General features: G+C 49.3%; 1 pseudogene; it reads left to right on the top strand.

Annotated features, from left to right (window-relative positions):
* Window positions 1–9794: 9794 nt before the first annotated feature.
* Window positions 9795–10552, top strand: LOC122421307 (annotated as a pseudogene).
* The last annotated feature ends 1779 nt before the right edge of the window (window positions 10553–12331 follow it).

Genomic DNA, 12331 nt, shown 5'->3' with positions numbered 1-12331 from the left:
GAAAGGGGGAGGGAGAACTGTCTTTCGGGGGGCTGGGGCGGGGGGCGGGTATGTTATTTCTAAGCAGAGACCTGACTCTGGAAAAGGAGTCACCCATGCAGAGAAGCAGAGAAGGGCAGATGGAGTACCAGGTACCTGTTCTGGCCAAGGTCGCCAGATTTGGCAAATGAAAAATAAAACATTTAACATCCAGTTAAAGTTGAATTTCATATAAACAGCGAATAGTTTTTTAGTGTATATTTATGTGTGTGTGTGTGTGTGTGTGCGCGCCCCATGCAATATTGGGGACATTGTTATACTGAAGAGTTGTTCATTATTTATTTGAAATTCAGGTTTGACTGGGAGTCCTGTATTTTATCTGGCAACCCTAGTTCTAGGGGAAAAGGAGAGGAGGAAAAAAATGCTTCCGACTTCAAGGGACAGTTCAGAAAGCCAGATGTAGCACACAGGCAAACAGCACCCAGAGGCATGAGAGATAAAGGTGAGTAGGAGCAAAGTCATAAAAGGTCACCTTGCTGAGGTCCGTCTTGAGTTTCACCCTGAAGCAGTGGGGAGCGGTGGGAGGGTTTAGAGCAAGGGAGAGACACAGTAGTTTTGTATTTTAGAGATTGCAGGCTACTGTGTGAGGGGGTGGGAGCATGTAGGCAGGAAAACCAAGAGAAAGGAGTCTCTTGCCCTGCAGTGCTCCTCCTCCGCATTGTCACCACAAAGCCATGAGAACACTGGTGGACTAATCTCCCCACTTTATATTTTTTTTTCTACAATATGTTTTCTTTTTTTTTACAATGTGTTTTAAGCCATAAATTTCCCTTAACCACTGCCCCAGGATATCCCACAAGTTTTGATATGGTTAGGTTTTTTTTTCTTTTTTTTTCTTTTTTTTTTTTTTGAATTTTTTATTAGTTGGAGGCTAATTACTTCACAACATTTCAGTGGGTTTTGTCATACATTGATATGAATCAGCCATAGATTTACACGTATTCCCCATCCCGATTCCCCCTCCCTGGTTAGGTTTTATATCACTTCATTCAGAATATTTTCTAATTTCCCTTAATATGTCTCTGACGTATGGATTCTTTATGTGTGTTGTATGATTTCCAAATATTTAAGATTTTTCCATGTATCTCATTGTCATTTATTTTCATTTCCTTCCACTGTGGGCAGAGGACATACTTGGCACATTCTTTAAATTTTATGAATATCGTTTGGTGGGTGAACATATGGTCTATCATGGTGAAGGTAGCACGTTTGCTGGAAAAGAAAGTGACTGCTGCAGCTGTTGAGTTTCATCCTCGTAAATGTCACTTCCAATCAGGGTGGTTGACAATGTTCTGCTCTTCTGTGTGTTTCCTTATTATTTAGTCCAGAGCTATTCTGTCCTCTGATGGTGTGGGGTGTAAAACGCTCCAGTGATTGTTATAGATTAGCCTAGTCCTCCCCTGTTTTGGTCAGTTTTTTTCTTCAAATGTTTTGAAGCTCTATTGCTGCACACACACACACATGCATGTATGATTATTATGATTGTAGCCATAGGGAGTTCCCTGTGTAGCTTGGATAACACTCATCCCCTTAAACGTCCACCATGTCTGATAGCATTACCACCACCACAGCTTTCCTAGGCTCACTGCCAGCTTAGCATATCTTTATCCATTCTTTACTTTCACCTGATTTGTGTCTTTATATTTAAAGTGAGCATATTTATAGACAGCATATATTAATAGTTGGGTCTTTTCTGTTCACTGGAGGATCTCTGCCCTTTAGTTGGTATTTTAGCACATTTACATCTAATCATTACACACATTATTGATATGGTTGACTTAGTTCCAGGATTTTACTACTTGCTTTCTGGTTTTCCTCTGTTTTCATGCCTCTGTTCCTGTTTGGATTGTGGAGGAAGAATACACCATTTTTGGCACTCTATCCCAATCATTTATCAGGTGATGTGCTAATTTTGAGTGATTTTTAAAAAATTTTATGTATTTATTTACTTGTAAACATTTATTTATTTGACCGTGCCAGGTCTTAGTTGTGGCATGTGGGATCCAGTTCCCTGACCTGGGATCGAAGCTGGGTCCCCTGCATTGAAAGCATGGAGTCTTAGCCACTCATCCACCAGGGAAGTCCGTTTGAATGATTTTTAGAACTGGAACGAACTCTGCAGCAGGTCCAAGGCTACAGTATGAACAGTCCTGCCACTTATGTAAAACAATAAGGTAGATTCCATCGTGGAGGAAGATGCTATAGGGAGCCTTGGGCAAGCCCCAGCAACATTAGAAGAGTAATTGCTGACCTTGGAATTGACTGAGTTCATGACTCTGGGTGGTCATGTGACCATGTGGCTAGAACTGTCTGTCATGAACTGGGTGCTGGCAGACCCACAGAATCATTAGGTTGGTCAGGCCAGGCATCCAGTCCATCATTATTCAGATGTTGTATATCCCAGATCAAGCTTAGGCAGATCCAAATAGTATAACTAATCTCTATAAACAGATGGCTCAAACACCAGTGTTGCCTAACACTGTTGCCCTGATGCCTCTTGCATAATCTCACACCCAAACATTATGTGGGGTATCCAGAAAATGGCTAATAGAAGGGGAGAAGCCCCAAGCTTGGTTCAAGGGCACATTATCTTGGTATGAAGGAGACAAAATGAACTGCTGTTCCATTACACCCCCAGCTGTGAGAGGAAGTCTCCCCAGTGGAGAAAAATTTGAGCAGTGCACGTAGCCAGAGGTGATAGCGGGAGCTGCTTCATGGGCCTGAGAGCTGTTATGTCACAGCCTGCTCGAAAGGGCCCCACAGTTGTTTAATGCTCTGCTGTTGCCATCTTGAAATTCATAATTGTTCTGAGCAAGGTGCTCTGCACTTTTATTTTGCACTGTATCTCACAAAACAGGTCCTGGGCTAAAGATTCCAAGACAAGTGCAGAATAGAGGACCCATAGATGATAAGACTGCCTTGATCTATACGTGCCATGATGTGTGTGTGTGTGTGTGTGTGTGTGTGTGTGTGTACGCACAGCAGAATGCTACTTGTTAGGTCCTCAAAAATGATGAGTATTGTCACCCTCTGTTGATGGTGACTATGATGATGATGATAAGAGTTATTGGACTCCTCCAGCATTGTTCTTTAGACTTCATTTAAGCCTGATTAACTCACTATCCATGAGCCATCCCTCTGTTTTGCTTCACTGAAATGAAAACAGTGAAAAAATGCAAAGCATTTTTTATTCAAGCAGTGTCTTTGACCCTCAGGAGCTTAACACAAACACATACCTAGGCTTTCAAACACCCACTAAGGTTTTTGCACACTCTTCATTCAACCCTCATCCAAACAGTTGCATCAACAGTCCCTAATATCCCATCCCACCCCCAACCCACCTGCAACAGAGTCTCTCAGAATTCACACAGATAGGCACCCATATACTCCCAGGTCATCTGGGTGAGTGTGGGTGATGTCTGTACGATTCCACCAGTTTGGTCTGAAAATTCCTGCCAGGGACAGCTGATGAGCAACCCTATCATCTTCATTTGAAAATTTCTATCACAAATTAGAAATTATGCGTGCCCTGGTGGCTCAGATGGTAAAGCATCTGCCTGCAATGCGGAAGACCCGGGTTCAGTCCCTGGGTCGGGAAGATCCCCTGGAGAAGGAAATGGCAACCCACTCCAGTATTCTTGCCTGGAAAATTCCATGGACTGAGGAGCCTGGTAGGCTACAGTCCATGGGGTTGCAAAGAGTTGGACACGACTGAGCAACTTCACTTCACTTCATGATTTCTAGTGCCTAAGAAGGATGAGAAGGTTTGGCATCTTGAAAGGGCACTAGATATATTTCTATAGTTTTCTAGATTTCCAGGGAGAGCCAGAGGTTGTGATTATGTGAAAGCTTAGCAAGGAAACAGGTGATTCTGTGCCCTTGTGGAGTTTGGAGTTTGGGAATCTGGCACTGGGGATACAAGGGCCCTGGTTTAAGGAGGGCTGCCTATGTCAAGGGGAAAACCAGCAATTCCACCACCACTCATGATACAACATATCTGGGGGTTTAGATTTTAAAAGCCAGGGCCAGGAGAGGGTGGGCATGAAGGACGGTGTCACCTGCTCCTTTCACATTTCCTACAAGAAAGAAAGCCCTGCGGAGACTCCTGGCTCAGTAAATGAGTCACTGGCTTTATAAGCCAAGAGAGATGGAAGACAGACTCCAGGAAACAAGCAAGGAGGAGGCTTGGAGAAGGTTTTCAGCTTCTGTGTGAAGCTGTCAAGACTCTATGCTTTTGTGGAAACTGGAGAAAAACAATAGTGAGACAGTGAGAAAGACTAGAGAAATAGCAAGGGACCAGACAGGGCTCAAGTGAGAGCCTGTGCATTGGGGCAATTTAGAATGACTGATGAAACCAAGTTGGCAAATTATCCAGGCAGCTTTAGCGAGGGAGAAAATCCCCCAGAGTTTCAAGGCCCCACAGCCAGTCCTAATCCAACAGAACTCACAGCCACTGAGCAAGTCATCGCATTTGTGCCAGGTGACAAGGAGGAAGATTCAAGGTGTGAGCCACTGTGCTGAGCCTCAAAGGCTTCTTGACACCTAGAATAGGACTGTTCAGACACATTGAAGGTCAGGCTAAATTTCAGGCAGAGGCCTGGATCAGAGAGAGCAGGACTCCTTGGAAGAAATGAATGGAGAGCAGTTTGGGGAACAGAAGCACAAGAAAGGACTGGATGGATCCTTTCTCTTTTCTCATTTTGGATTATTTGTTTGCTTAGCCAATTTAGGGAGGTACATCTCCTAAGTGCCAGGCAGTATATTTGACACTTTGTTTATTTTCTGAGCAATTCAATTCGCCAGTGTTTACTGAGCTCCCTGAGGAAGTGAGCTGGGCCCAGCCACAGAGCAGGCAGAGGGCACAGCAAGAGCGAAGGCCCAGAGATGGGAACTCACAGAAAAGTCTCAGGGAAGAGTCAGGAGTCCCTTGGGGGCCAGAGTGGGATGAGCTAGCTGAGGCCTTAGGGAAGACCGAGCTGATCTTCCGACTCGAGCCTGGTGGGGAGCCGGATGAGTCCTGGAGAGATTCTGGCCAAGAAGCGAGGCCAGGTGGGGGAGGTCCTCCCTCAGCACATTCTCTTCCATGTGACTCTGGGGATATTAATAATTAACCCAGGGGCCCACACAGCTGCCACCACTGCCCTCAGGCCCTCCCTGTGTGACATCCAGGCCACACTCCCACTGCACAGCTCTGTGGGAGAAAGGAGTCTTGTTAGACACTTTAATCAGATGTGCTGGCCCGGAGTCCCCCTCACACCAGTCTGCCTCCTGGGATAGCCTCCGCCAGCTCTCTGGGCTTCCAAAGAGCCTGGGCTGATGGCCGCCTTCCCCCCAGGCTAGAGACTTGCCAACTCTCTGCTGGTCAGAGCCCTTTGGGCCCTCCAGGATCCTGACTCAATTCAACAATGACGTCTTGGGGAGCAGGGCAGCCCTGGGAGGGAAGGTAAGCCTCTTGGTCCCCATCCCAGCCTGGCCACAGATTCACTGGCCTCAGGCCTGGCCTTGCTCTCTCTGCAGCTTGATGACTTTGGAGATCTAGGGCCTCTGAGTGTGGGAACTGGGCACAGAGCCTGTTGACCCGATCTAGAACTAGCCTTGGTGTCGGGTACCTGGAGAGGAGCAGGTTACCCTTTGGGGAGAGGAAGCAGACAAGGGCTGTGGCGGGAGAAGCACAGGGCATTGTGAGAGCAAAGAAGAGGTTGCTGACCTGGCCTGGGATCCAGAGGAGGTAGTATCTGAACTGAGACCTGAAGGGTGGACGGGAGGCACCAGGTGAAGGAAAGAGAAAAAAAGATGCTAGAACAGCTTGTGCAAGGACACGGGGACATAGGAAAGCAGGATGTATTCAGGGAACAAAGAAGTTCATTCTGGCTGGAGCTGGGACCTCATAGGGAGGAACTAGCCAGAGAGTTAGGACCAGCAGGGAAGCGAGAAGGGACAGGGCCTAATAATGCCGGAGCCATCCAGCGGCTCTGTGGGGAAAGGACCAGGCTGGGTGAAACCAACGGGAGGACTGCAGGTGGTGCCTTGGCCAAGGGGCAGGGAGGATGGGGCAGACCTAATGGCTGAAGAGGTGTCCGGGGAAAGGCCCCCCAGACTAACCTGAGAACCTGGGAGGGAGAGCAGTTCTGAGAGATGGGGTCGGCTTTACACAGTGAGTTTGGGATGCCCAAGGGTCATCTTAAGTGGGGAAACAGCACAAGAGATGGGGAGCCAAGGCTCAAGGCATCACTGTGGAACAGAAACAAAGGCATGGACTTTGTCAGGATGGGCTGGGGAAAAGAATCAAGGATGAGGGGAGGGGGCCTGGCACCCTGTGAAGACCATGGTGGAGCATCAAGAGATGTAGCCAGAGCAGCAACTAGAAACCCAAAAGGAGCAGTCACAGCAGCCAGAGAAGTTTCAGAAGAGGGGGGCGTATCATCCATGATCAGCACCGATCAAGTCAAAGGCAGAGAGGACTGAGAAGCTGAAGGTCAGGGAACTTTACAAAGAAGCTTGAGCAGTGAAGGGGGGTTTAATGGTGGTAGTGGGCTTCGCCAGTGACCATGATATGTAATCAGGTCTGAGTGTGAGCAAGACCGCTGCATAGTGCTGAAGAACTTGTGCACTGCACACTCCAGTGTGCACACCTTTCCACAAAAATGTAACTTGGGATAAATGGGCACCCCCTGGAGTTTGGTGGTATTTTGTGAAGCCTGTTTGTTACTGCAGTGTGGAGACTTCCCACACGGTGGCGCCAAAGACCAACACCATATATCTCGGGCTTGGCTAGGGCAGGGTAGGGGTCGGTTTGATGAAGATGGTTGGCCTCCAGGTCGTCATCCCACGTGTGGTGGGTATTGCCGGATGCCCAGTGGCTAGGACCTTGCCCACCTCGACGCCCTCCAAATCTCTGTCAGAACAGTTCTAGCAGTAGGAACTCAGAAGTAAACTATGCCTCACACACTGTAGCCTTTGCCAGGGGGCCTGGCCTGAAAGGGTCCCAGGGGAGCAACTCATCCCATGATCTGGGAGAGGCATGGTCATCCCTCCCACTTGTCCCTTAGGAGAAGGGAGTCTCAGGAAGGAAGGAAGAGCGCCTTGCCCAGCCTGAGGGACACAGTCACCCCACCCCACCCCACCAAGGCCCTGCTCACAGGTCCCCCTAGAGGCCAAAGTTGGCTCAGCAGGAACAGTGGCAGAGATGGCCCCACCTGGGAGAGAGAACCCAGGGAAGTCACCTAATGTGCCTGGAGTAGAAGCTTACCCCCACCTGGTGTAGCGGCTGGCCTGGAAACGCCTGAATGCATGGCTAAGTGGCCATGGTGTCTTTGAAAACGGTGACATGTTTACTGCAAAACCATTCTTGGAATAAGTAAATACAAAGAATAAAATAAAGCCGGGTGAAATTATGCCCAGAGATGATGACCACTGCTGGCACAGGGATGAAACTCCTGACGGCTCTTGGGTGCAGTGTATGCAGGTTTGAGCCAAGGAGGCTCCTACTACTGGAGAACGGACTGGCTTTTCTGGTGCCTTACCCCAGCCCTCTGTGACTACTGTGTTGAGCACTTTTCCCTATTCAGAGATACAAAACCCTCACTCCCTATTATGCCCAACTCTCAGACACACACAGTGGGCAGGAGCTGTGATTGGAGGTGGTCCAGGCTGGGACTGAAGGTGAATGGAGTTGGTGGTAGGAACAGGCATACCTGCAGCCCAAGATTTACCCTCTTTCAAGCCTACAACTGCCCCCACCACTCACTGAAGTGCCTTAGCAGAGCATGGTGTTCTGCTCCTCCTCTCATTTGACCTCTTGGTAAACCAGTTGACCATCATCACCTCTGAACTGTCTCTAGCCTTGATCCCTCTTTCCTCTGTGCATGTGTCCAACTGCCTTCTGGCTATCTCCTCCTGAATGGCTAGTCCCCAGACCCCTCAGAGGCCCCCTGCCCAAACTGACCATATCACCTTCCCATAACCTGCCCCTCCAGGCCTCTCCACATCATTGAAAAATACCATCATCTACCCATCACCCAGACCCAAAACTCTGGCATGATCTAGAATGCTGGCCTCCCTAGACCTCACATCCCATCAGCCCCCAGGGCTCCATTCTACCTCCTGAGCCTCTCTCTCTACTGCCCCCATGGCCCAGGCCACCATGACTTTAGCAGGGAAATGATAGCAGCCACCTTGCTGCCTCTACCTGTCCCCCCTAAAGACTGCCTGAATGACCTTTGCAAACCAAAGGCATGACCACAGAATTCCCCAGCTTAAAGCTCAGGCTCTCTATCACCCTCCATACTCTTTAGCTAGTGCCCAAAGCCCGTCACCAGGTGCCCACATCCCCAGCACATACACAATTCTCCCACCACACTTTCTGCTTCCTGCCAGCAAAGGAGGCTGCTCTTCCCTACTGCACCTTGAACTCTGCTGTGCTCTCTCCCCAGACACTCCTCTGAAGACCTGCCCATTGCCTGCCTGCCGAAGGAGCCCCAACAAGGGGCTCCTTGTTGGGGCTCCAACTTGCCCTGTCCCTACAAAGCCCTTCCTAACCAGCACACACACATTCTCCCATACAGATCAATGTGCACACAGACACAGTCACAATCACTCGCATTGGTGACATAAGAGGTGTAGAGACTCAGGGGTGATCTGTCCTCATTGACAGTGAGCCCCCGAGCTCAGGGACTGGGGGGCCTGACCTCTGTCCCCTTACTCCTGGTACCCCCAGGGCCAAGCATACACGGGGTTCCACGAAAGCTTCCTGAGTGAGTATCTGGTGAATGAATCAGTGAACATGTACTGAGGTGTGTGACCACAGGCACCTTGGGGGGCAGACTTTTTATTCTGTCCCCTCCCAGCCATGGTGGGGGTGGGGCAGGGTGAGGGAAGCTTCCATTTTTCTGGGTTTTGGGGCTTGAACTGCATTACTTTCAAAAGTGGAACTAGCTGTGCCATATGTGAGGAACTGGGATTCACTATGGTTCTCACCAGCCTCTGCAATCTATTAGGGGGATTTTTTTTCTCAGAGCAGAGCCCGTCCCTCCAGGAATGAAGACAACAATTCTGGGCTCTGCCCTAGCTCCCAGCCAGCGCCAGGAGAGCTCTATTCAGGGAATGAGCCCGACTCAGAGCCGAACAGATTAGGATTCAGTGAGCTGAGCTGAAGCTCAGATTCCACCCCTTCCTCTGACCATAGAAAGAGGCCTCTGTGAAATGGGTTTCAGCTGAGTACTTCCTCCCCTGGCTCACTGGTTACTGGGGCGAGGCCTCTGGCACCCTGTGATTCTCAGACACTGTCCCTCCCTCAGGACCCCTGAACAGAGTGGGAGAGGGCCAAGTGAAGCCTCGGTGGTCCTGTCTGCTGGAGGCAGCCCCATCCATCCATCCCTGGCAGGAAAAGGGTGGGGAACCAGGACTGGTCACAGACAAGGACAGTAGGTGGTGATGGGTCCTCAGAAGGGTGAGTGGGAAGCCAGAGGACACAGGTTTCTGGGAGGAGGTGACATTTGAGCTGTTTTTCAAGTGAATAAGGGAGAGGAGCATCCATGGAGAAGGCAGGCTGGGAGAGGAGGCCAAGGCCAGAGAGGAGGGAGCATGTCCAGGGATCCTCAGGGAGGCTGATGTGGTGGAAACAGAGCAGGAAGGGCTGGCAGGACAGGTGGGAGATGAAGTCATCTAGGCCACATCTCTTGTGTCTTGGAGGCCCCACAACAGTCTGGATTTACCTTGAGGACGTTGGGGAACCAGTATGACCTCACTTATGATTTAAAAGATCATTCGATATCAATTGCTGGAAGCCTCGGCCCTTATCCATTTACGTCATCCTCGGCCGAGTCTCCCTGCTGTCCGCCGTCGTCTCGTCTTTTCTCACCACTTTCATCATGGTGTCCTTTGCGTCTCAGCTCTTTCCGAGGACCCGGAAGCACAATTTTGTGTCAGCTTTCATCAGTTTCCTCACAGGGGCCTGTGCCTTCCTGGCCTTGTTGCTGCACGCCCTGGAGATCCAGAGTCTGCAGATGAAGCCCAGCCCCCCGCAGTTCTCCATACAGTGGCCTTACTACGTCCTGGGCTTCAGCATCCTTCTGTTCACGGTGGCTGGTGCCATCTGCCTCATCCAGATGAGCCTGCCCTAGATGCCATTTGTTGCCCATTTCCCAGAGTACTGAGGACACCCAAGAGATCTCGTACCTGGAAAACCTGGATAGTCTGGGAGGATAACTGAGCTCCACACAGAAGGAGATGCTGCTGAAGGAAGAAACCATTATCTAGACCCAGTCTGTGCCCTGCCCTTCGTCAAGCAGTGCAATTGCACACGTGTCAGTGTGTGTGGCTCCTCAGTCTCCACCAGTCTCTGCTGTTTTTGATGAGGCTCTTGAGTGTCAAGTCAGCCCCTCCCTTTTCCCTACTCACAGTGATTCTATCCTGTGTGTGTTTGATATTTGTTAAACATTTTTTGAATTCTTCCTGAGCTTTCTGAGTGATTTTTTTGGACAAGTGTTTTCAATAAAAAGAGGGGAAAAAAAATAAAAGATCATTCGAGGAAATTCCTTGGCAGTCCAGTAGTTAGGACTCCATGCTCCCACTTCAGAGGGCCTGGGTTTGATCCCTGGTTGGAGAACTAAGATCCCACAAGTAGCACGGCACAGCCAAAAAAAAAATTCAAGTTGTTAGGTACAAAGGAGGAGGCAGGAAGGCCAGAAAAGGCCTCATGCAGAAATGTGGCCAGATACCGGACAGAGAATGATTGACTGTGAAGAGCAAGGGCATCGTCTGTTAAAAGTGGGAATTTTCTGGAAGTGGAATTCCAGACCAAGAAAGACTTCCTTGGACAGTGCCCTGATAAGCCCCTACAATCACTGCTGCCTCATCAGTGTGTTCGTGCATGTGAGCTAAGTCACTTCAGTCATGTCTGACTCTTTGCGACCCCATGGACTGTAGCCCGCCAGGCTCCTCTGTCCATGGGATTCTCCAGGCAAGGATACCGGAGTGGGCTGCCATTTCCTTCTCCAGGGGATCTTCTCAACCCAGGGACCAAACTGTTCTCTTACGTCTCTTGCATTGGCAGGCTTAAAACTCAACATTCAAAAAACTAAGATCATGGCATCCGGTCCCATGTGTTTACTTCAAGGCAAATAGATGGGGAAACAATGGAAACAGTGACAGACTTTATTTTCTTGGACTCCAAAATCACTGCAGATGGTGAGTACAGCCATGAAATTAAAAGATGCTTGCTCCTTGGAAGAAAAGCTATGACAAACCTAGACAGCATATTAAAAAGCAGAAACATTACTTTGCTGACAAAGGTCCGTCTAATCAAAGCTATGGCTTTGCCAGTAGTTGTGTACGGATGTAAGAGTTGGACCATAAAGAAAGCTGAGTGCCAAAGAGTTGATGCTTTTGAACTGTGATGTTGGAGAAGACTCTTGAGAGTCCTTTGGACTGCAAGGAGATCCGACCAGTCCATTCTAAAGGAAATCAGTCCTGAATATTCATTGAAAGGACAGATGCTGAAGCTGAAGCTCCAATACTTTGGTCACCTGATGTGAAGAACTAACTCACTGGAAAAGAGCCTGATGCTGGGCAAGATTGAAGGCAGGAGGAGAAGGGGATGACAGAGGATGAGATGGTTGTATGGCATCACCGACTCGATGGACATGAGTCTGAGCAAGCTCCAGGAGTTGGTGATGGACAGCCTGGCATGCTACAGTCCATGGGGTCACAAACAGTTGGACACAACTGAACTGAACTGACTGAGCGCTACCTGGGAAGCCCCAAGCAATGGCACCAGGACAACTATGCCACTGCCGCCCCAGGGACCAACATGCTACCCAGCCCTGAGTCCTCAGTGAGTGAGTGCCGAGTGAATTAATAAACAACAGAACAACCTCTGGTAGCAGGAGGAGGGGTGCAGGGAAGGAGTGAATGTGAAACATGTTAAGGGAGTAGGATCTATAGGACTAAGAGGCCGATTTGAGGTGGGGTGAGAGAGGGGGATGTCAGGGGTTCATCCATTTACTCCTTCATTCACTCTCATTCAACAATGGGAATGTTTTGAATTCATGAGCCAGGGACACTGGTGATGAGGAGAGCTGTATCACCTACAGAGCTTAGAGACTCACAGTGAGCACACAGGAGCACACACGCTTCCTGGTGGTGACACAAAGGCATGAGTCCATAGGACATGGGGACAGAGAGTACCAAGGAGAGGCTGTCTTCAGAGAAGATGGGCAGAGTTTGCCTTGCTGTGAAGATGACTTTACACGTGGGCAGGGACCAACTGGTGCCAGTTTTGAGAGCTCCAGAG

This window comes from Cervus canadensis, chromosome 18 (genome assembly GCF_019320065.1).
Source record: "Cervus canadensis isolate Bull #8, Minnesota chromosome 18, ASM1932006v1, whole genome shotgun sequence".
NCBI lineage: Eukaryota > Metazoa > Chordata > Mammalia > Artiodactyla > Cervidae > Cervus > Cervus canadensis.
This window is presented reverse-complemented; position numbering and strand designations above follow the sequence as displayed.